General features: G+C 36.6%; 1 protein-coding gene and 1 long non-coding RNA gene across 10 annotated transcripts in view; one reads left to right on the top strand and one right to left on the bottom strand.

The window, feature by feature from the left end:
• The window catches only part of CNTN1 (contactin 1), a 251,175-nt gene that overhangs the window by 105,908 nt on the left and 118,743 nt on the right, over window positions 1–26,524 (bottom strand). The window lies entirely within an intron of this gene.
• LOC310892697 lies at window positions 12,104–24,930 on the top strand. Its single transcript, XR_014578312.1, has 2 exons — window positions 12,104–21,317; window positions 22,688–24,930. It is a non-coding gene; the product is annotated as an uncharacterized lncRNA (long non-coding RNA).

The raw sequence follows: 26,524 nt of genomic DNA, 5'->3' as shown, positions 1-26,524 counted from the left end.
TTAGATTAGATATAAGGAAGAAATTCTTCCAAGTTGCCCAGAGAAGTTGTGGATGCCCCATCTCTGGACATGCTCAAGGCTGGGATGAATGGGATTTTGAGCAACCTGATCTAGTGGAAGGTGTCCCTGCCCATGTCAGAGCTGTTGGGGCTAGATGATCTTTAAGGTCCCTTCCAACCCAAACCATTCTATGGTTCTATGATTAGAACAGCCTTTGTATGAATCCCACAGTCAAAACCACTATATCTGAGAAACACCATAAATCAGATGTTCACATGGTAATAAGAAAGAATACTGATGTCATTACTGCACTTAGTTAAAATCTTTTTCCAAGCTCTTTGAATATTTAAAGTCTTTTTCAGAAAAAAACAAAACAAAAAAAAAAAGCACCTTGAATCACCTTGAGGTGAAATGGGGAGGAATTAATGTGGGAAAATAAATGCATAATGGGATAAAAGTGTATGGCTGTATGTAAAGAGTGGGCTGGTGATTATGCTTGTTTGGCCATGCCCTTCCCTGATTAGCAAAGTGTGTTCTGTTTTCTTAATAAATTCCATCTCTAACTATTTTCCTGGGTGAGGGGCTTTCTATTCTGTGTGTGTGTGTGTACCAGCCTGAAGTAGGACCATGAGCCTGAGGGGCCCCACTCAAATTTACATATACAAATCATTCTGCTTTGCCTTTTTTTTTCCTTAAATACAAAGGAAAAAAAAAAGTTAAATAAACAAAACAAACAAACAAACAACAAAAAAAACAACAGAATTGAGAGCTAAAGGTCTGATCTACTAAAGTGTCTGAAATATATTTAAGAGACTTAAGTGTAAGATGAACACAGAGCAAAATCACAGGAGACACTTATCTGTTCACAGGAGTGAAGTCTAGAAAACTGTATTTCAAAGATCTTGTTCCAATTTTCACATTGTTGTGGCAAAAAAATACATTTTGATATGTAGATAAATACAGATTAGGCAAGTCAGACAGAAGAAAGACATTTCTTTATAGTTATCAAAGTCACATTAGTAAGTAATTCTAATTCCAATAGGCTAATTTCAAATAATTACATATATTTTAGGTGATAATTAGTCTGTTGAATGTAACATACAAGTGTATTCTTTCACAGATGCTATTTTAGTATGGCAATATGCCAAGAACTCAAAATAACCATCTCATTTAGAAGGAGTTGATTGCAAAGTAATGCCATAACGTCTTGCAGCAACTCTAGCTTCTTCCAAGCAACAAAAGGGAATCACTACAGACTCCATTAAACATCTACCTACAGTTCCTGCACACCTATTGTTCTAGCCTGAAAATGCCAAGTCAGCAGTATTGCTATCTGATATCTTAGGGGATGTGTTGGTACATCTACAAATCAAGAATATCCACACATTAACTTCTTTAAAGAAAATCATTTGCAAGTGCTTTAATTTATGAACTTTTACACACACATTCTTCTGTGCTTGTCTTCCTTCCACCCTGACCTCTTTCCTCCCCAATGTGTTCACGTTTTTTTAAATACTTCAGATATTCAGTTGAACTACTTTAACAGGTGAAGCATGTAAGGTACCTTTCACATTACCTTAATTTTTTTGGAAAAAAAAAAAATAAAATTATCTCCCTGATGTACAGATGAAATTAGAAGAGAAGAACAGACAAAATGTTACACACAATAATCAATATCAGAAATTGAAATAGCATCATTACTTTCATTACCTTCTCTGTGCTTCTGTACTGATGGAGACACAATGACAACATACTCCAGTATGCATTATTAGTCATCTTAAAAGGCAATGTGAAAGATGCTACTATTTATAACTACCAAAAACTGCTGTGTATCACATTCCGTGGTCTGCTAATGCATCTGTCAAATGAATCATTATGGCAACACATATTAGGTCATTTGGTATTTCTATTTCTCAAACTATTACAATAAAATATATATATATTTAAACATACATGTTTATTATAATATGATTTATGTCCTGAAATCTTCATAAAAAAAATCTAATTCTCATGACAGTACCAACAATATGGAAAAAAAAAAAACTTTTAATGTGGGCAATACATTTTAGCTGTTTACCTGCAAAATCTGATATACATCATCAAACTCACCATGCATTTTGCAACACAGTTTTATATATCACATTTTTCTTTTTTAACACAGAGTAGCTCTAGGTCACATAGGCTATTTTTGATAGCTTCTGTGCTGATGGTATAACTGAAAACTACTTTTCTAAGATATTAAAATTTGACAATAAGTCAGCATGGCTTGCTTTCTTTATCAAGAGATGATATCTTACATTACTGTTTCAGATTCAGTGGTTTTTTTTAATGCTGCAATCTGGCTTGTCTTTTATAGCAATCACAGAAATGCATTGACAATTTTGAAGAGCTAAAATTTCATTAGTTGTGAGCTGTCACAGGATCTAACACTCAAACTTTTGCAGATCATTCTTTGGACTCTTAAGCAGAAACAAGATACTGAGGAGAGACAGGAGCATATAGTCCCTTGTCACTCAGTAAAGCATATGGGGACTGAAGGATTTAAGCACAGGGGTACAAAGGAAATAATATGATGGCTTAAGACTCCAGAACCAGGAAATCAGGAATAATTTCTGGGTGATCATTTTGACTTGTACATTTCAAAGGTGTTCCTTTCAAAAATTAACTCCAGTTTTCTACTTTCTTAGAGTAGAAACAGAATTAACATTGGATTTAAGGACATGAAAAATAGTGAAAGCTAAATGTCTGAGATGGTTAGGTATTCTGTGGGGATAAATTTTCATGGTAAGATTAAATTCAGAAGAAATGCAGAAACATCAATTCCAGGATTCATCAGCTCCCCTAATAAAGCACATAGCAAAGACCGCTTTAATACTCACCTTGACAATGAAGCATCCTTCCTGCTTTTTGCTATACTTAAGTGCATATATGCTTGGTGCTAGCAGAGTACTCAGTAGTTTATAAACTGAACTCTATGGCCATTTATTGTGGATGGAAAAGAGCAAATGACAGCCCAAGCATCAGCAATGTAGTAATAAATAATGTACCTGAATTTACCTCTTTGTTGCACATTATAATTGAATAAACTCTAAATTTCTCCCATTTGACATGGGTAAAAACCACTTTGCCTGTAACTACTGTAGCATGGCCAAGAATTGATTTATTGGTATAGACAAAAAGAAAAACTCTCTTCATCTATGCTACCATATTTGTCACTCAAGATTACAGACAAAGAGATTATATAGGGTTACACTTCAAGTAAATTATATGAAGAATATACCTTGTACTTGCCTTCACATCTTATCAGAAGAGAAATTTCTATTCAGAAGACTGAATAGAAAAATCAAAGTAAGCAGATTTTCTATCCTTGTTTACCATTGATCTTCCTCTGTCTTGATGTGTGTTTTGTGGTATATAGTTTGAAGAACCCAGTAACAAATGTACAAGTTTACTACTGACAAAATAATATATGGCTATAACATATAATGGGTCAGACGTTTTTCCTAAGTGTTTATATTTTTTACTACCATTATTTTATGCTTCAGTGCACATCTAAATATTATTTGTTCTTACAGATCATTAGTGTTTTTACTAAAAATGGCCGCACTTAGCGATTTGTATTTTTCCTGCAAAGAGTATGTCTACGATAAAAAACAAATGCATTTCAATTATGTGTAAAAAGAAATAGTCAAATGATAGTCTAAGTGACCAATATCAACAATTCTGAGTCTCCCTTATGTTCTGAAATAAAATGTGACTCATCGCATGTCTCATAAATTTGATTTAAACTACTTAACTAAAGCAAAAGGTAAAAACATAGCAATCCACAGTTAATACTAAATTAGCTAAAAGCAAAGCACTATATTTGCAAACCAAAGCTACATACACAAGTTAGTATCATAATTAGACTTAATATACCAAATCCGCTAAGTCTTCACATTGGCATCACATTATCAAGTAAAAAAATCTTTTAAATTCCAAGAAGGGTTATGTGGAAGTGATTTATCAGAATCAATTTAATGAATTCAACTCAAATCAACAGAATTTTTATCTTGAAGATGGTTCTAAAGGGTTATTTAGTGCTTAAACCATAAACTTGTTACGGTTTTTGCAGATTTCGATTCATTTTTCATTTTCTGTGTGGTATATAACCGTTCCCTCTTCCTAAATCCCAGCAGACATATGATAGATCTGAAAAGAACACACAAGTAGAAGAAGTCTGACAGCTCTTGTTAGCATCCTACAGCAGGCATTTTAAAAGTTTCCTTCAATTCAAGGAGACACTTTAAAGAGTATCTTTTTGAGACCATATTTTAGGGTCACTTTAACATCAGAAACTTCCCTTCTGACATCTTTTCTTTCAGAACTTTATTGATGTTCATTCTGCCAGGTCCCAAATCAAAGCTTAGGTGTCTTGAGTATTTCCCACCTAATAAAACATAGGGAAGGAAACAGAAGAGGAAATTGCATTTCACAGGAGGTTTTGACCAGTCCAGCTTGATAATATTTGTTATGTGGAAATAAATGCAAAATCACTCCTGATATATTAGCAGATTAAAAAACAAAAAAAAAAAAAAACAACACCTGGGTTAAGAAAATTAACAATAAGAACAAAGTGCTCACAGTGTTCTACAATGCTTAAAAAACTATAGCATTCAGTGCAGTAAGGAATAAATTATTAAGGCCATAAAACCGACTGGGTGCACTGTGGACAACAGCAACTCTGAAAAACATCTAGGGGACACAGCGGAAAAGCAATTTAAGTTGGATTTCCAGGACAATGTTGTGACTAAAAGGACTGTGTATCTCTTAGGTATTAAGTGACTAAGAAGTGCAGTTATTATGTGATTTTGCTCCTTAGATAGAACTAGCGTGACTCAGACCACTGTAAACAATTTTAATGCTGGATATTTATTAAAAGAGACTGAAAAAAAGAGTGTGGAGAGATATAAAATATACATATATATACAAGCGTAGTGGAGAAAATGCCTTATGGCAAGCATTTTCCTTGTTCAGCCTGGTTGGCATACCAAAATGACGACTCAGGAATATCCTGACTACAGCACATAAGTATGGACTGAAAATACTGGTTACAAAAAAAGTTCTTTATTCTATTATAGGAAAGCATAATAAAAACAGAAAGGTGAATGTTGAGTGACCTAAACTGGATGCATGGAAAAATTTTAGCAAAGAATACAGTGACATCCCCAGTTCTTGAGGTCTTCAAATAGATACTAAATTCTCTCTTGCAAGGTCCATTTTAGCAAAGCATAAAGTACTGGGCTAAGCACTGAGGCAGCTGGGTGGAATTTACTGGCCTACCTCTGAGCCCTCACAATGTTTTAAGAACTGGAGCTACAGTAAGGAGCCAGGAGACGATGTTCTGGCACAGTGCTTCCCTAGAGCGGGATGCTATGTTTTCAGACTGGCAAGCCTTGTTCCAGAAGCCAGGATCTCCAGACTTCTTCAAAGGACTGTTGACTTAAGTATTTGTCTCTTTAGCCTGTAAAAGTCAGGTTTTGAGATCTTTAACTACTCCATTTTATAGCATCATCTTTCAGTACATTCAGGAAATGCCATCACTAGACCACAGATTAAATTGCTAGCCTCCAGTGAGGTTCAAAGTAAATCATTTTTAGTAAGAGCATTTTTAATTGCTCATAAGAAGCAAAAAACCCTCCAACCTGCTTTGTGTTTGAATACTAAAAACGATTGTGGAAACTGCAAACAAGGCTGTGACCAAGAGATAAAAATACAGAAAGAACTGACTGTAAAAAAACCTTTTTGATATAGCTGTATCAGCAAAAAAAGGTCTTGAGATGATAATATGTTATGAACTATCTTTAAAAAAAGTTCAATTCACACAGTAATAAACGAACTGCATGAAAAAAGATCCTTATAACTGGCAGCTATTCAGCATTCAGTCAGGAACAATATTAAAAATAGGTCTCAAGGTCTTATGGCTAGATGTCACTGCTTCTCTCTTAACAAACAAACTTTATGGTAAATTTTAAGTTTATGCAATAGATCATATGTCAAACAGCTTATTTTGAGAAATTTTCATTTTGATAATTCAAACATAAGAAGTAAAGATTTTCAAGATTGTCTTATAGTTCTGTAAAAAAAATAATTCAAGCATTTAGATAAATGTGTTCTGTATTCCCACAGACACTAATTTATTATCAAAATACATTTTTCCCTAAATTTCATTTATTATCAAAATTCCATAGCTTATTTAGCAGAATGACAAATGTAGACCACCCAAAACTCCAATCTTTTCCTATGTGCATGTAGAATGCACGTAACTGTGTTCCAGTATGCTGGGTGATGATATGGATTCTGCTACAAAATGTGTAAGGTTCAAGGAGAAAAACTGAAAAAAAGGTGAGAAAATTGAGAAAGGTGAAAATTTAAAGAAAAAGATAATGTTATAGGGAGATTTTTGTGTAGCCAGTAGGTAGACTAGAATATATAGTCGTGTTTTGTAAACATTAGCTGAGCAGCAGAGAGTCACACAGAGAAATACATACTTCAGCTGAAGAGACAGAGTTGAAATTGCAGGGTTAAAGGGACAAATTTTGTTCCAAGCTGTGTGTTTGAAACTCCCACTACGGTCAAAAGAAATTATGCATATAACTGACAGTATAATTTGGCATTAACTAATTAATTTGGCATTAACTACAGGTATTCATTTTTGATGGTCCACACAGTTGCATTTGGTTAACAGTTCTCACTACAAGTTATGAAGTCAGAAATTATCAGATGGACTACAATGAACGTTTGAAATTTTATTTTGGGTGTTCCCTCCTTTCCTTTTTTCTAAGTATTTTACCCACTCCCACCAATGCAATTAGCACTTAAAATGCTTTAAACCCCATTGCTCTAGATGAAATGTTGCTCACCCTCCAAACTTCTATGCTTCCACTGATTCCACAAACACAAATCACTTCTCATGTCTCTTTTTACATTTTTGGCCATTTTTGTCTACATTTTAGTACATTCAGATGTATGTATGCACAATCACTCCATTTCTTGTCCAAGTTTATCTAGCACCAAGAATCAGTAGCATCCAGAACCAGCATTGTTATGCCTTTACTTGATAAACAAAAGATTTGTCTTACAGTACTTCATCATTGCTTGCAAGTATTAGCTGAATCCTTGTAAGTTAAATCCTGTATGGTATAGAACCTTTACCATAAAGCATGTTTTCTTATACTTTCATTATTCTCATGCTTTTTGTTTGAAGCCACTCAGATATTTCAAAATCTTCCTGAAAGACATCTGCAGAGTTTTCCTCAGTCTTATTTAGTATTCCCTAGTTTATTATCATTGAACACCAGGCAGGCCATTTTTTACACATAGTGCTAGGATACTGATAATCTCCTACACTCCCCATGTCTTTTCTAAAGTCATTCATTGCAAGGAGAAGATAAACTAACCCACAGAAATGACTGACCTGTACAGACATCTGCCCTCAGGTGGGGAAGGGATGAAAAACCCAGAAACTGCTACTTTGAATCTCTCTCCATTCTGCTCTGCATTGTAGCTATTCAGTATTACGGAAGAAAACATTCATCCCTTAAATGTTTTTAAAAATCTTGTGGAATGATTTGAGTTCTGTGAAATGCAGTTAATGAACTGTGCACAATGATTTTCTGTTAGATCTTGGCCTTCCCTATTATTTAATTGGCAATTAGTTCAACATACCACATTGCATGAACTGCTGATGTTACCAGGTAACCAGGACAGAAAATGCTTCTTCTCAAAGGAGTAAAAGCAAGGGAAAAGGGTATATGAAATTCCATCACTGGAAGGAGTGTTTGAAAACCCATCACTACCAGCACTTGGCAAAGACTAAAGAAGGCTAACAGATTGCAAAAACACTGTCTCAACAGGGGATATCCTGCCAAAGGTCAGAGTGATGCTGCATAGAAAGACCATAATGAAGAAAAAAAAAAAAAAAAAAAAGCTTAAAAAATGACCACAGCATTCTTCAGATTTTTCTTGGCTGTAGTCAACTTATAAACCTTACAGCTTTTATTTTTACTATTTTTCCCTCCTTTTAATGAGGACTGAAATGCAATGTAACCATTTATATTTGCAGTGTTTCTAACTGCAATATAGCAAGCAGAGGGTAAGAAAAGAAAGGACCAGTATGTTGGCCGTTTCTTCTTTTTCTGCATCAATAAGACCATTATGGCTTCAGACCATAACCTGAATTCTCAGCCAAGTCAGCCTAAGTGAATCTCATATTCCAAAAGTGTCTAGAGAAGCTGCCTGATTTACCACTGCGTTACTATACCTTCTGCATAAGATTTTATAACTTTAAAATGGAAGTAACGCAGAACATAGTCTTAATCCAGTGCTAGCTGGTACAATTTTAGTATTTGTTGGTTGTTTTAGTTTGTTCGTGTCTTTTTGTTTGTTTGTTTGTGTTTTTAATCATTTTTCAAGGGGGTGCTGTGGTATTGGAAATGTTATTTCAGGAGTTAAAACAGAGAGCTTATTTTAAACACTGTATGGACTCCGGCTCTTTTCTTCCAGGTAGAGAATTAAAGGGAACAATCTGTCCTAATGTCTTGAAGCAGATAAAGAGTAACTGATGTATGTAACTATTGTGCATCCCTGCAGTGATGCAGCTGCTGCTTTTGTGATACTAATGGATTCCTCTGCTGGCAGAAGAAGAATATCCAGTCTTTTTTCAACAGGTGGCAGGCAAAAATAAATTGCAAATCCTTGAGCTGGCCTGACAGAGAGCTGATTAGCATTTCAGCTGATCCGCAACACTTGAGAAGAAAGAAGAAACATGACAGAACATGACCAAAAAGAAACAACATTGGACAAAAAAAAAAAAAAGTGAATTTGATGTTGAAAATAAGAGAATCCTCAAAATAAGATTAGGATAGCCTTCTAATAGTTGTTCCATTTTCCTTTCTTTATTTTTGCATTTGATGGGAGTAAATGCAAAGAGCTCTGTGGACTTGGTTTATGGATTTTTGCTGGTATCTTAACAAAACACACTTTGCCCCTGGCAAGTTATTCCAGTTCATTATTTAAGTGAGCTGGGTTTTAACGGCATGCTCATCTTAGTCAGCAGGAGCTATTGGCATGAACCTGGGAGGCAGCAAGAGTTGAAAAGGGGAGTGGGCAAAGGGAAAGCTTAGTTTTCCCTCCAATTATAAAATCTTCCACAACTTGCCTGGAAGAGGGAAGAGTGCTGGCCTCAGGGACAAGAAAAAAGGGATAAACACGGTGATTTAGCTTAATAATATGCTGCCTACTATATCAAACCGGATTAGATGCAGCTCATTTCCTGTAAAGGTTTCCCAAGCTTTGCTTTACACTGTCTTGTGCCAAATGAGAAAGTTGGTTCTTGCTATTCCATAAACGTGGTTTCACTAAAAGGATACAGTTTTAGAGCGAAGCTTACAACAGCACAGTTCTGAAGGTGAACCACAGCACGTGGCATCTCCCGCTCTGGAGCTTGTTCATAAACTGCCCCCCTAGTACCTCAACTGTGTGAATAACGACAGGCAGATGACAAAGGTCTCTCCCACAGATGCAACTCTACCATGTGTAACAGCTTACAGCAAACAAACGTACTGACTGTACAATGAGTGGCAGCCCTAATGCAATACTTACATGTTTTTTCCTTCAGAGTTTGCAGAAAACACAGCAGTACATATGGTGTTGTTGGTTCTGGAATTTATAGCATAAGGCGTTTGATAGGAATTGGTCTATATGTAAAAATGCAGTGGGGAGAAATATAATTGAAAATCACCAATTTTCTGTCAACTGCTTATCTTCTTGTTGTAATGCATACAAAATCTGAGCCCTTTGGGAATCAGAATGCCTGATGCCACTTGAGACTAGCATATGCAAGAGGCAGATAATGGACAACTCCAACAGCATGTTCATCGTCTTCTTTGGATCCCATTCTTAAACCTGCATCACAATGAGTTTCCTACCTTTGCAGTTGACAGTGAATAATAGCAGATTTGGGGATTCATAATACAAATATCAGGAAAGAGCAGCTTATATTACACAGATTACCCACAAGCAAATCCTCAGGCAACTTTAAATGTTCACAGCTCCCAAAATGTCTGGTAGACTGCTTTGCACCACACAGAAATGTACTGGCTTTTTACAAAATACACCACTAGAAATAAAATAAAATAAACCACTCCCTGTCTCAAAATGTTTTTAAAAGGCTTAAATTTAAAAACTTAATTTCAGGTGAAAAGAGAGGTTTACATCAGTATTCTTTAGCACAGGAAACATGGAACTGGCATTTATTTATTGTCACAAACTGGGAGAAATGACATTATCTGAAATATAGAAGCACTTCAAGAATGTTCCGTCCGCTCTCTGGAACTATTCATGCAGAAAATTATTACAGGTTAAAAAAAAAAAAAAAAGAGTTGGTAGCAAATAAGATCATGAAAAATAGAGCTTATTAAAGCAAGCAAGCAAGCCCCCAATTCCAAGTGCTTAGGAGACCTCTTGCCAAAAGAACAAACCAACCAACCAACCAAACAAACAAACAAAAAAAGGAGAGAGAGAGGAAAGAAAAAAAAAAAAAAAAAAGATTGTTCACAGAATTCTGCTTCCCAGGTACCATGAAAATGCTTCCCTTATGCTTTCCATAATGTCTTGGTACTTCCTGCACTGCTCACCATGCCAGGTACTGCTACCATAAATCCCTGTTCTCTCATCCCATGCATGAGGGAAACGTTTGGACTCTTTGCCAAGCTTTTTACCCTTTTTGCCCCATGTTCTCACCTGTGTTCTCAGACTACAGCAAGTGCTGACCTCTTATACCAGCCTCTGGCTAGAAAATCTATCAAAAAATTTGATTAATCTTTGTAAAAATACTGTCTTCTTTTTAGATTGGTTTCCTAAGGATATTAGATTTTAGAAATCATGCTGCATTTATGTGAGCCTCTCTCTGTCCATCCAACAGTTTCATTTTCCTAAAAACTGTTTACCTTCCTTGACCCACTTCAAACAGATTTGACAGAAATCTGTAGGACGTAAACGAGTTAATTTCCTATAAGTGTCTTGACAATGTCTACCTAGGCAAAGACAGGCCTTATAGCACCTAAGGGAAAGGCGGAAACAGCGTACAACCATGGTAACAAAGAGCCTGCACGAGGAAGAGCTCACTCATGGACGTCTCAGCCATGTGAAAGTTTATTTGGGGCTGGTGCTCCAGCATAGATCAGATCACACAGCAACACAGCACACAAAGCCCCAGGAAACCACGTTTCATAAGTTCTGCTGCTCACAAAACTTCTTGTTCACCTTACTTCACAGGATAACGAATTTGATGATGAAATATTGCTCTGTCTACTGTACTGGGCCCAGCCCCATGCCAGGTTCATACCTGTGCACTACAAAGACATGCGGCAGGCAGTGCTTTCAGAAAAATCTCATAGTTAGAACTAACTGGCGTAAGATTCTTTCCAAAGCTACAATTGCAGATTTTTTCTGCTTAGCCTGAGGAGACATTTAAGAGAAGAATTACATTTCCAGGAAATATATACAGAAGTATAAAAAATTGTTTTGAATATATCACACACACAAAAAAATCATGTATATTAATTAAATATTTAAACTTTATTTTGCTCTGCATTAATAGATGAACTTTTAGCTAAATCCACATTAATGATGTAGATGTAGAAGAACATTGTCTTCATGGGTTTCAGTAGAGAAACCATGTCTGCAAAGAGTATAGTTATCATTCAAAGAAAACTTTTTTTTTTACAGCATTTATACATTCAATTAGAATCTGTACCACAGAAGAGGAACACTGAAGATTTTAGACGTTATTTTAATGGTACTTTACATATATTTTGAAGAAGAACAAATAATTATACTGCTTGAAAGTCTAATAAGTACTAAGTTGAGTATAACAATACCAAAGTATCTAGCTTAAAATGAGTAATATAAAATCATACCTGAAGTTGGTCTTAAAAGCACTAATTATGTTCTCATCATATGGCTGCAGGTTACTTGGCAAGAAGCCAAACATTTTTTAGCTTCAAAAATGGGGTCTATATAGAAGATGACCTCTAAAATTCACCTGATTTCAGCTTGAATATTAAGATGCAAGATTTTGTTTTATCAATGTATCTCCAACTTTCAAAAAATGTACTAATATTATTTTTGAAGGAGACTAGAAGTATGTCTAGACTGTACGCCAGTCTACAACCATTTTTCTCCATAAACCTCTGCAACTTCTTACCGTTGACTTAGGAGTTTGGCTCTGTGCTTAACACCAGTTCTGACTGCAGGCGGGTGTGTGGCTGTGGATAACACTGCTAGGAAAACAACCAAGGTAAGAGAAAGGGTTGTGAGAAGTCTCCCCTGAGGACTCCACTTATTTCTCCTCCATTTACAGAGGTAGATGTCTATGTGCACGTACTCACAAACATAAGAATGGATTGGCAGCTAAGAAACAAAAGGATTTGTATGTTTGTGCGTGTACGAAATGTGAGTGGGTTGTTGTGTGGCAGGCTGTGTGTGTAAACAAGGACCATCGTGAGTCTGTGTGCATGCGTGCCCATGCTGGGGAAGTGGTCTGAACAAAGGGTGGTGGTGGCTGGGAGGACACTCAATACACCTTCCCTGGCATGTCCTGTGGAGCACCCCACCCTTGTGGGCCAACAGATTGCACGACCTCCCTCTAAAAGGAAACAAAGAGCTGACCGTGTACACAAGGGAAAGAAGACTCAGAATAAGTAATTTTTGGAGACCATAACAATTTGCATCACATACAATGAGGTAATTGAGAGCCATTCTGAATTAATTGCATCCAAAAGTTTAGTACATTTAAGATGGCATTTTCTGAAGAAAACTCTAATTCTCACTTTGAAGAGACACTACCATTCTGTGCATGTCTTCAGGAAATAAAATGAAATGAAGAGTTTAAAACCTTGCTGTGCTCTGTGTCCAGCAAGAAGTTTATTGCCAGACGAACTTCAAGTTCCATTTGCAAAGCCAGAGACAAACTCCAGGACAATCGCTGAGGCATTATGCATGCTTTTGTAGTCTGGTGGCAAGTTTCCTATGTCGTGAAAGCAGCTGGGGACTGCTCAGTTCCAAATGCCCTAATGCCAAGATTGTTTGTCCCAGTTTCAGTAAGTTACAGTGAAATAAAGCAGACACAGACACTATATTTCGTAGCTTTTTGCATTGGGAAAGCCTACCAACCATTATGTGTGAAAATGGCTTTCATCACAAAGGTTGTTGCTTAAAAGAAAATTTTAGGGATATCCGTCACTTGACATTGTCTACTGCTAGTCTGCAAGACATTCTGTAATACCCCTACTGCTGAACCACCTGCAAAAGTATATATAGATAATAAAACATTCCCAAGAAAAATATTTGTTTTGTCTATTCAATATCCAACTTGCCTGTAAAATTTCGTCATTATATTTGACAATATAATGTCAAATAGTCTTAGAAATATTCTATCTTTACTCATACTAACAGGCAGAATTATTCTTTTCTTACAAGTCTAAAAACCTTAAGGGAAAACAATGATGGAGAGAAGACTATCCTCTTTTAGAATCATAGAATCATTCAAGTTGGAAAAGACCTCTAACATCATCTAGTCCAACCTTTAAACATCACCTTTTATATGATATGCTGCCACGTACATAATTGTCATTATTATAAATATCTGTAGTGCTTAGTTCAAGAAATAAATATGCAACCACAGTGGCATTCATTCAGTGCATCCACAGCAACACTGATTCATTTAATGGTCCTGCTGCTTCTTGCTTCTGAAGCTTAAGTTTTCAGTGCGGCCTAGGCAGACTGAAAATCTTCATAAAGTTCTTTGGTGTGTTTTGCTCCAAAATGTCATGTCATTTTAAAAATTCTGCTACAGTCCCTATCTTTTCAGGGATAACTAAGAATTCAGCACACATGGTTCTGCTTCTTGTGGTTCTTTGTATTATCATCCTACTTATCTGCATCAACATTATGTCCCTTATTTAACACCATATCAGACTGGTTAAGCATGAAGACCTGGCCAACTGTTTTACTAGGAAAGTGGCCATATTAACATGAATCTTTATTTAATAGAATAGAAGAAATAATAATAAAGAATAATATAGTAACATTATAATATGATATAATATATAAATAAAAATAAATAAAACATAATATATAAATAAAATATAATGTTATAACATAATAATAGAAAGAAGAAACCTATTGCTGTATAGATAATTAGTACAAGGCCTTTTAGTTCTCTCTTGAGCCTCTAACTTTTCCATCCACTCTGTAGTGAAGGATTTCCCATGCACATATCTTTTCAAATGTCTCAGAAGAGTAACTGCTTATCTTGCAAAAGCACAATAAAAAGGTTCATCTCTACAACTGAAAATATAATACCTTCATGAGATTAAATCAGAACTCTATCCATTTCATGCACTGTACAAGGTCACAAAATTCCCCAAAGATAAACTGCCTTAGGACATATATCTTTCTTCAGTGCAATGAAAGCGTGACAGATTCACGTGAACCCACACATTGCCTCAACAAAGCAAGTTGTAATTTTTGTAGAGATGAATTAAAATTCTGTTCAGGATGATCACCTGCATTGCAAATGCCAAAACAAACCCCAAACAAATAGAAAAAATATATTAGTAATGGAAGTTAGATCCTACAGCCTGTTTTGTTCTGGTCTCCAGCAATAAGAAAGATGAAATATTTCCTTAACCCACCACCAGCACAAGCTCCAGAATGAAGTAACCTGACTTACCCTATTGTAGCTGCCAAGCCCTGACAGGCCAGTGCCTGCTTCAAATACTTCATTTCCAGAGGACCAATTCTCACTGTTCTGCCAGGAATTGATTGTGGCAGTCACAAGCCAACGTAGGGCTTTGTCACGAAAGGGCATTTTCTAAAGGAAGAAAGCCCAGGGGGCAGGGCATCCAAGATGGGACAAGACATACCTTATACACTTGTTGCAGTATAACCTCTCTTTTTCCATAGGGGAGATAGTTGTGATGTCTTTACAACCCACTTCTTCTCTATGGTAGTTCATCAGATATGGTAGTCATAGAATCATTAAGGTTGGAAAAGACCTCCAAGATCACGTGGTCCAACCGTCCCCCAACCACCAACGTCACCCACTAAACCACGTTCCTAAGCACCACGTCCAACCATTCCTTAAACACTCCGAGGGATGGTAACTCCACCACCTCCCTGGTCAACCTGTTCCAATGCCTGACAACTCTTTCTGAGAAGAAATTTCTTCTAATTTCCAACCTAAACCTCCCCTGGCACAACTTGAGGCCATGATGATCTATTTACAGGATCTTAAGGATAAGTCTATCAGACACTCCAGTAAAATTCACACTTCTCCAGTTTACTCTGTTGAATTGCGCAGTGATGACAAAAGTCTGCCCGTGTCAACCTTCTGTGGTTTGGTGGACCTACAGCCCCCAAAGCAATGTCAATTACAAGCACATTATTGCTAGGTCGCACTAGAAGCCAAAGTCCTCAGTGGGTTAGACATAGTAGACGAAACACTGGTGGCAATTCTGCCCTAATTCTCTCTTAACATCTCCTGAAGAAGAGAAAAACATGGCCAAAGTGTGCTATCTGCTGTGGTCAACACCATCAGGTAATTGTGATGGTGTTTTCTGGGATGGGACTCCTCCATTTCTACGGTACAGATTAATGTACTGCTGCAAATGGTATCAAAGTTCACCACATAGATAAAAGAATCTCTAATCTTTCCCTGCCTCAGCTTTATTCCCCTCAATTATTCAGAACTGTTCACATTCGGACTTCTATTTTATTTTATTATCACTGGCACAGCCAGATGAAATTGGCACCTTACAGTGATCTTTATTCATAATCGTTTAGACTGAATTTGAACACTGAGTCATAGCTAAACTGATCTGAATAGGGCTTTGTTCATTTAAGCTGGAGGATGAACAGCTCCAGAAGTGGAGCACAGAGTCCATTCCATTCCTACTTTTATTTTCAGTATTAGTGTCATTGCTCAGCAGCATCCAGTAACTCATTCATGTACTGTTTCCACCAAAATTATTTACAAGAGTAATTTCAGTAGAGTGTAGCTGTTAGGCAATTATCTCTTTTATGAAGAAGAATTTGAGAACGTTTGAGAGAGATGAGTCTGAAGAATAGCATAAGGTATTTCAATAATTAACTATCATAAAATGGAAATTTCCATAAGGGTCAGTGAGGAATAAAGCGTAGCATACACCATACAGACTGTATGCACTGAACACTACTTAATAAATCAATACAGAATGGCAATTTTTCCTGAAGTTGGCTTAATCCGGAAAGGGGCTGAACACCAACTATTCCTACCAAACCACAACTTCCAATGATGCTCATAATCTGGCATTTCATTCCTATGGTGTCAGTAGTAGCTACAGATGTTCAACACCTTTTAAGTAGTCCTTTGTCACTGTAAATGATCTGATTGCTTTCATTTTAATATGTGTCTGGCTATAACATGAGCTTCTGATGAATGAATGAAAATACAGAGTAAATGCTATAGTAAATTGTACTTTTAAGGAATACATTTAGCTGATCTAAGAAATTAAAGGAATCACAACCATAGAGACTATCTTTGCTGGTGAATCTGGTGCTTTTATTTTTCCTTAGAACTAAAATTTCTGTATGCATATTTTCTTTTTACTTTCCTTTTTGCTTTCTTTTCACATTTTTTACATTCCTCCACTAAATTTATCTGTTACCATGAAGACAACTGAATCTAACAGAATCAGCCAAGAAAACAACACTAACAGCTGGATAATTTAGAAATGTACCTAAATTGTTATAAGGCCTTAGTTTGTGGTTTTTACACATGAAGTTTGCTTAGTCAGGAAATGCTTGCTCTGCTTCATTCGAAAATGCATAGGACACTGGCTATCACTGTAATTGTGCTATAAACAATAAGTACAAACCATAAGACTTGCTACAGAAGTTGTAATGTCCTAGAATGATATAGTAGCAATTTGCCGGCTCTGTGAACTTAGTGAAAAAAATGCTGCACTATATTAAAATACCTATTCAAAACAATCAGTCAAGTGGTTTGAAAATGTAATCAAAACAGTTAATGGTGCTAAATGTAGGTTATTTTATTTGTTTGTTTTACAAACTAATCAAGTTAATGACTGGGAAATCACACTTTAATGGCTGATTTTTTGAATACATCTATTTTTATGGTTGCATAATCTAGAAACAGAGATCAATACCCTGAAGCACATCCTGAAGCCCTGATATGACAAACCTAGGAGCACAAACATTCAAGACACCTTCTATAGCTGGAGGACAGAAATCTGCCTGTCTAGAAAACAGGTCAGTCTACCTAAGACCTAAACCTCTTAGTAGGTACCTGACTTCTTTTCACTTGCCCCGTCTTAGAGGAGCAAAGCAGAATTTACATCTAGCTCATGCACCTCACTTAGATGTCTAGTCAGGTGTGATGAGCCTGGGCCCTGGCTCTTAACATCTTGCTGCATTAACAGTGATATCTGTATCTTCTATTGCTTTATAGGAGTAAGCCAGCTAAGAGTAAGACAAAGTACTTACAAAAAGCATAGCTCTCAAACTGTATCTCATTTACAACACTTAGTGCCTTTTTACAGTCCCAGCTATGGGCGCTGCATAGCCTCAGAAAAGAAGACGACATTCAGCAAAACAATTATGTTGAAAAATGGGAATAAAGATAACGGCATCTCGCTTTGCAGGACTGCTGCTTCATGAATATCTCAGAAAAATTATATCTCAGGGGAAAACACAAATAAAATCCTTTAATTTCTGTTGTAGCTGCCACTTCCAGTTTTTGCTGTTGTTTTGTTTGTTTGATTATCTAATGAAAAATTCTACAGAAAACAATATTCTTAGTTCTACTGCTTCAAGTGTACAGACCTAACACTAAGCTTCTGGGAGAATAATCTAGCATTTAACTAAAATAATTCTGCTCTCATTTACTTCACCAACAGGAAAGACCAACCTCAGAGCTGCTAAAATTATTTTTTTAAGTGTATGCAATTTAAAAATGAGTCAGTCTTTCTAATTGCTATAACACGTCTAGAGGGCAGCTAAATGGCAGACGCGTATTATTGCCATGAATATATCTTCTAGTATTTGTGACAATTAACATTCTTACCGCATTTGTCTTGTGCCAGTGCTGACACTACCAAGGGACAACACTGAGCATGACCTGTTACAAACCTGATTTAAGATTGGATGAACACTTTTTAACCAGCTTAGATTTAAGACTTCCTTTACATATTATTTTACTTGCTACAGGTCTCAGATAATTTTACTTCACAATAAAGTGTTAAAAATGAAACTAAGTGGAAGGATACGTGGTTTCAGCTTTTTTTTTGTCAACAGTACAAATAAACATGAATTCATTCCTAATAAGCACTGCAGGAAGTCAACCATACAATCTTAATGATCCTAGAGTCTTTTTCTAAAGTATACAGCTTGTAATCTCAAGCAGATTCCAGAATACTGTGTCAATTAGATATCATGCAGAGCAACAAAAAAAACAGTGCCAGCTGGAGGCATTCATTGAACCTCATCGTCAATTCAGCAATAGAAAAAATTCTACTAAAATGAAAACAATAAAACAAAGATAAGCTGAATTGGGTTAGGAAGTAAAACAATCCTGAGTTGCCAACTTAAAATGGCCGAGTATTAAAAACCTTTGGATAATCTATGAATTAACAGATTTGGGATTGTCTAACTGGATGTCTCCGCCGGATGTCACTACTGCTTGAAAAAAAGCCACTGCATAAACATTTATCAGGCTGCACAGATTGTAAAGGGCAGTATTGGGAATTACAAATACTCTCATGCTCACGTCTTTAGTTTGCTTTTCACTTTTATCATCTGTCCAACTTACTTCACAGGTTGAAATAGTTTTGTAAGACTCAGTAACACTTGAAGAAGTGAAGGAAGAAAAAGTAATTTTACAGCTAGCAACCATTGCAGTTATCCTAATCCTAACACCATGTTTTGTTTTGCTTTAAAGTAGGTATACCTGGAATATACTCTGGAATAACATATTTTATATTTACTTGTGTCTACTCAGCACCAAGTTGAAAATTTCACTGTTGTATGCTATCATCTTCATGTTTTACCATACCATGAACTTATTGGCTAGTTAAAATGGGATACACACTTACCACAAATCTAAATAGCAAATTTCTGCAATAGATGTATTCCAACAGCTGAGGCTGGAAACCATCAACATTCAAACATCTACTGTCATCTTGTTTCTGAACTCAGTCATGATACAGGCTTACTTTCACCTACAAGGATATAGCTATAATGAAAATGAAATCTTCATATTGATCAGATTATTTACTTCAGTCCAGTGGCAAATCTGCAGAGAAGGGAAAAAGTCTAATTGTATTGAAGCATCCTTCTTTGCTGACTGAAGCTCTGTGAGGAGAAAAAAAAAAAAAAAAAAGAGCAATGGATACCAGAGATCTGCATGAATCCTCTGTCCAGACATTGCAGGTCTTAGTTCCATGACAAATATTCTCTCCTCCCAGCTTCTCTTCTTGTGGATTAAGAAGCATTAAAAGAAGAGAAATAAACTTTAGAAATAATGGGTTGGTTTTCACAATGGAACAAGGCTACCAGTGGATCCCTCAGATATTTTGCTGTTTAACTATCCATGAGTGGAATGGAAATGGAGAGCATACTGAGATGAGGAAGACTGCCGAAGATACATTTTTCAAGGCAGTAAGATCTAAGCTGCCTGTGAAGAATTACAGAAGGATATCATGGTACTAAGCAACTGAAGGTAAAATGGTAAAACAGCAGATGCAACTCACTACTGATAATAGAAAGTGACAAACATTGGGAAAAATGATTGTATATACAGAAAAATAGAGACTAGATTAGTCATTACCACTCAAAATATGTTCTAGCATGAGTAAATTTTCTGAAAATACCAATCCAGCTTTCAGCAGTGGTCAAAAAGACATCTATAACTTGGGTCACGTTGTTGTAGCTCCAATGACTTCTTGACAAAGGCAGCAGCAGTTTCAAAATGAGTGATACCTCACACAGGTGGAAAAAAATAACAAGCTTTCAGACACTCTAACTCTCTTTTGGCTCTTAGCAGCTGCAGCATTCTTCAAAGCTTACTACAAGCTGAGAACAATCATTTTGAGTTCAACTTAACTATGTCATGCAGTTAAACCATGGTGAGCAGTTAGGGGGTGTTAAGTATGCTACCTTTAATGGACAGCTTTAAATGAGCTTTCTGAATGCCATGTGTGAACTTGCTTTGATGTAGAAAGAAGCCTCACACTGTCTTATATCCACAGATGCCACATACAACCTTCCCAGGACAGCTATAAAGAAAAATCACTTAAGAGTAACAACCCACATGGAAAAATGATTTTAACTCATGTATTTTTTTCCCCCAGAACATCTGCTCCTGTTGCTCAAGTAGTCCCTCAGCATGGTTAAGCTCCTCATTTGGATCAGGTTCTCCCCACACAAACATCTGCTGCCTCTGGAACCAGCTCATGCTGAGACACAAATGCAAAGCTTGATGGCCATCTTCGCAACCAACCAACCAGAAAACAAACAAATAAACAAAAAAAGGCCCTTCACACAATGTGATACACTTGGTGCGATGTACCAAACCTTACCACATGCGCCTATACTGCTGACACTAAACTACCATGATTCAAAAGAACAAACCTGTTCTTGATAAAAGATAGAAACACCTAGTCATCAATGGGAAAGCACACCTTACAAAAGAACTGTTTCTCCTCTGATGTCTCAGCATTGACAATCTGAGATCTGCCAGACATATTCTGAAGATAAGCCTCAGATAAAGAATTCATACACAGAATGTCTTGGACTCAGTAGGGTTATTAGCTTTTTGGGCTATATTAAATTCTCAGCTAGCAAACTCCACCACGTTCTTGAAGCAGTAATTTGCCTCTCTTTACCATAACAACCAATGACCTAATCACTTTTTTTTTTTGTTAAATACTTCCACCTTATACCACAGGTGGGAGTTTTTTTCTCCCTGTTAGTCTAATTGATTTAAACACCAAACCTGAACTCAAAACAACTGTTCTCAGCTTGCATTTAGCTTCTAAGACTGACATTTGTAATTCACGAATTATTATGAAAAGATCTAATGACAGAAAAAAATCATTGTTCTCCTTGGTAAGTCTGTTCTGTGCCCACGTTTTTTATACAGGTGTCATTACGGCCATTCTTTCTCAAAGAGGGGAAAAAAGCAGAAATCATACAGATGGAGAAGAGGACTAGAGGTATGGAACATCTTCCACACAAGTACTACATAAACCCGTACTTCTTCTTTCACAAAAGAACTGGTTGACATTAGGAAGTCCTTCACCTTGTGAATGATGCAGAGAAAATGAAGAGAATGAGTATTTACTGTATGTTGTAATACAATCAGAATGTGCCATACAATGAACACAAACACGCTCCCTATAATTCACACTCCTTCAGGTTTTTTCAGATGGACAACAGGCTACAGGCAAACTCAGCATGCACAGAGAGACACATTGCTAAGACTATAGTGACACCACCTTCTCCTTGCTCATTTAGCAAATGGTTACTCCAATTTCTGTAATCTTGACATTTTTTCAGATTTATTTGTTTTCTACTCCTCCAATAAAGGAATGGCTATTGCTCATGGCAGCCATAGCGAGGTCACTTGCTGCGGATTGGGAAGTGAAAACTGGCTGCAATTACTGGGTGTCAGCACAAGTACTCTTCCTCTTCACTTAAGCAACTGAATTGTTGCTCTCAATTTCATGTATTCAGATTTTCCCTGGCACACTAAATGTTTGCATAAAGTAATTACATCTGCTCCTCTGTCCCAAAAAGTTAGAGAGGGAAGAAAAATAATAATAATAAAAAAAGATAATGTTTTTATTGTTTTTCACCTAAGTTTTATGCATTTAATTCTACTGATGTTTCACCTAAGTTTTATGCATTTAATTCTACTGATGTTTCAATTAATAATTTAAAAGCTATTCTGATTTTTTAAGGTTTTCTCTAGTAATTTGTAAATTTTGCCCCCAAAACACTGCAGCTTTAAAAAATACTCCTCAAAACCTACTGCACTGCTTGTAGACTTAGAATAAACAACTTGAGACTCATGATTAAGAATACTAATTGATTTCATACACCATAGTTCATTTATATGTATTATGCCTAATAAATTTACCATAACAAATTAATACAAATACATTAAAATATATTCTTCTGTATCATAGTAGTAGTTAAGCTACAACTGAGATATATTGTGAGAGACTTCTTTATAGCATTTCTCTGTGCACAGACTAAAAATGTAAATATTTTTAGAGTCCTGTATTCTATATTATTTTGCAGACATTGACACTGCATCTTTAGTAACAGTAAACTAATTAATAGGAATTAATACACAGTATATAATAGTATTTTTTTTTTTCTTCAAAAATCCTAAACAAATTAAGGTATTGATGTATGTTCTGAGAAAAAGCAGTGATTTTTCTTTTAAAAATGAAATATTTTATGGAATGGTAAGTCAAAACTGAATATATATTCTTGTAATTTTTTAGGTGTGATATATACATTCTTGTAATTTGTGGTGTGATATATCAGTGAAGGTTAGTTGTTGTTTTTTTAACAGGAAATCATGCCTCCGCCTCCCAGCTCTGCTGGAGTCCTTTGAAGGAGCCAACAAGAATGTCAACTCAGTGCTCATTAACAGTGGAAAAAAAATTGCTAAGTGTTACTCAGAAAGAAACACAGAACGCAGCAGCAAATGTTGCACTGCCATTCCGTAGATGCCTGAAGTCCCCATCCTGAGCATCGTGATCAGGTCTGCTCTTTTCATTCCCCTCCTCTCAACGACGATGTAGGTGGAAAGGAACCAGTGCCAGATCTGGGTCTACACCCAAAGCAGTGAGGAAGAGCAGGCACAGAAGACCCGATAGACACACAGCAGGCACTTTGAGTGTTTCATTCCCAGATAGCTCTCATGTGGTGCCAGAACCAAGCACTCGTTGTCAGTGCCTCCCTCAGCCCAGGGATTCAGCTCTCCATGAGGGAAGACCTGGTTGTACGACCAGAGCCTGGCTGTGTGACCACAGCTCAAGTTTACTCAAAGTGTTTGGAAGGTGTCAAACAGTATGTGGCCTAAAACTACGTGAGGTAAGAGAAGTAAAGCACAGACAGCAGCGTAATTGTTGAGAAGGTAAAAGATAGCAGCTCAGTGGTTCAAGGGGAAAAGCGATGATACTGAATGGTTTAAACCCAGAAGACAAAAAGCAGAAAACAGAAGATGGCTACTCAGCAACACTGAGGATCATTCTGATCCAAGTGAAAAGGGAGGCTAATCACCTCCCTGTGTGGCTGACGCCACATGGAGTATCTTTTTTCAGAGTGGTAGCTTGTAGCTTTTTAGTCCTATATATTGCATATATTAAATAATGCTTCATATTCCTTCATTGCATATATACTGCTCACAGAGTCTCTTGAGGACCAGGTTACTCAAGCAACGTGTCCCAAGGAGAGGTTTCATTAAAAACAAAGATGCATGTGGAGCACAAGTTCCACTTTAGCTTCATCAAAAGAAATTTAGTTTGTGTGATCTCTGCAGTTTTACAGTAAAAGGGGAAAATCTGGGGAGCTGCATTGAAAGCTCACTCCATATGAGCAACACATGTACTATGGGTCTTACCACTAATTATGTAAGGATGTCAACATTTTTTGAATGACTTCTAAAACAAATACGCAAACATGCAACACAGAAATCTTTAAAATTCTATCAAGCACAAAAATGGCAGCTGTGATTTGGGAATTCCCAAGTAACAAATGGCTAGGGACAGACAGAACATCACAGGAGTATACTATGCTATCTTTTCCCTCTTCTTATACTCTTTCTTCAGTAAATATTTGAAACTCCTGCAAACAAAATGGCCAGATGGACCATCCTTAAAATTATAAGTGCGATTTCTGTTTGTGCTCAGAATTTTGCTTATTTTTGTGTTCTCACCACTCACAAACAAGTAAATCTTACATGCATGCCCCTTTGAATAAAAAAGAAATGAGCAGTAGTTTTCTGTTACCATCTTCTCTCTTCTTCCTATTGCAAAATATGAGCTTTCTTGGAAGCTTCTTTGATTTTCCTTTGTCCAGTAGCACTGCCATCTTGCTTACCCAGAGGGATGAATGTTCTCAAGTACTGCATAAATATTAGCTACTGTAATATACATTTTATAAAAAAAAAAAAAAAAAAAAAAAAAAAAAACAGTAAAGTTGTAAAATACAGTAAAACAATCAAAATGTCAATGTCGGGCAAATTTTGGATAATCAGGCATCTTGGTTTAGCCACAGTTAGAATGAAATATATTTCTCTACCCTGACAACTCAAAGACTGTCTTCCAGAGACAACTGCCTTTCAACACGGAATATTGTTATACTTTATTACTGGTCACTGGGTGCTACAATGACAAAATCAACTTAACTCTATCCACTCTTCTGTATTCATCAGAGGCTTAAGCATCGAGCATCGTGACAAAATGTCAGGCATGCAGCATTGTTTTTCATCTCTCAGGAACTCAGGCCTGTTACAGAATTTTTTTAAATTTGATTACATGAGCTCTCTGGGAAAAAAAGTATCAGGAAGAGAACAATAGGGCATCAACTCCACCAGGGAACTCTGAGTACTTCTGCATTAAAATAGGAATAATGATGGCTGCATACGGTGTCTCAAACAGTGCCATATACTGTAAAGCAATTGCAATTATTCTTTGGCTGCATGAAGCTTATTTGAAGGTGCACAGTATGCCCTTGATTAAGGACGTGCCTTCAGTACACCTTTTATAGTGAAATTAGCCATGTATAGACAACATCTTTCTAAGACATGTATTTTGTCTGTTGGAGGAAGAAAAAAAAAAGAATGTCATTTGCTCTAGTAATTTCAAAGTCAATCAAATGACTTCAGGACACCAGAATTCATTTGCTCTGATAAGAGCCCACTCCTTGTGAACTTCAAATCTATTCTTCTACCTGTAGAAGATTTAGCGCTCTGCCATAATTTTGTAGGAAGGAAAATATGGTTGTTGTTTTTTATTATTATTTTTTTTTTTAGTTTCCCAATTATCAAAGAATGACAAACTTATTTCAGCTTTGAATGAAGACCAGAAGCAAAGACATTTGCATAAGAGGAATTCATGAAAGGAAACATCATGGGGCTGGAAAGGTGGGAATGCTTGCATTGCCCTAGCAGTAGAGCTCACAAATGATCCAGCATCAGGTATAACGTGTAGCTCATGTTTTTGTAAAACAAAATTAGTTGCAAATGCAATCTCACATACACTGTTTCAATCTCTAGAGGTCTAAAGGTGACAGAGTAATTCATTTACATCAGATATGCATCACTGTAAGGCTTCCATTTTGTATTTACCACTTCTTCTAGCCTATCAATTTTCTAATGATGTCTCATATTTTCCTATGCAGTTTTGGCAATGTTGTTAGATTTGTGTGTAACTAAGAAAATGAATCTTTAACTTATAATTTTAAAGCAGGAACAATTTTGAGTTATTTAAGTTCTGTAACATTTTAATTCCTCGAAGTTTTATCATCAAGAATATGCATAGATTAGTCTTATGAGCAATTTATAACCCACCCAGCCTGCAATTCTGAGAATAATATATTGATGCACTATATAATTTGAGATCAGGGAGGAAAACATCCTAATCTGTACATGCATATAATCACTTGAGGCTCTGTCAGTGCTGGCAGTAGCATAAATCCGCAATTTTGTGATGCAGCAGCTCTGGACTTGAGCCTAGATAACCTACACAGGGTACAGCAGGGAGTAGCAGTGAGGGCTTGAAACGCATTGTGTGCACAGACACTGCACGTTATGGCTACATCACACCCACTGACCAGCATCCCCTGCCTTGAACTTGGAGCCCCGTTTGACTTGATTACCACTACAGCGAGGGAGGGCAACTCAGCGTGAGCTCAACTTCTTGTTAGCTTACTTCTGTATATTGCTAGGCCATTTGGTGATGTGCAGTGTAGACATGCCCTAAATACTTAATGTCTGAGCACCAGCTAATATTCATAGAAAACAGATGGATTGGAGGAGGTTCCAAATGCCTGAAGCTCTTTTCTTTTGCCTCATCCTGCTTCTGTATGGAGTATCTGGCAGCTGCACTGTAATGTTTTCATTTGTTTTGAATTAAATTTCTCTTTGCTCCTGCCCTACCCATTTTTTTTCCATGTTCTGCTTGTGACTCTGCACATGTGTAGTGCCTGTTGTCCCTATGAGTCCTCACCAGTGAATCTGCTTCAGTAAGGCCAGCTGGATTTGGCCTATCACAATATTTATCAATGTGTGGTCTATGGAGATCTTTTAAGCAGCATTTTCAATGATAGATTAATTTCTGTTACCCTCTTCTATACTAGGACTTGCTACAAAAACCCTCTCAAATAAAATAATCCAATCCCTAAA

Source organism: Anser anser (assembly GCF_964211835.1).
Source record: "Anser anser genome assembly, chromosome: 1".
Lineage (NCBI taxonomy): Eukaryota > Metazoa > Chordata > Aves > Anseriformes > Anatidae > Anser > Anser anser.
Note: the sequence above shows the minus strand (reverse complement) of the source record. Positions and strands in the feature narration are given on the sequence as shown.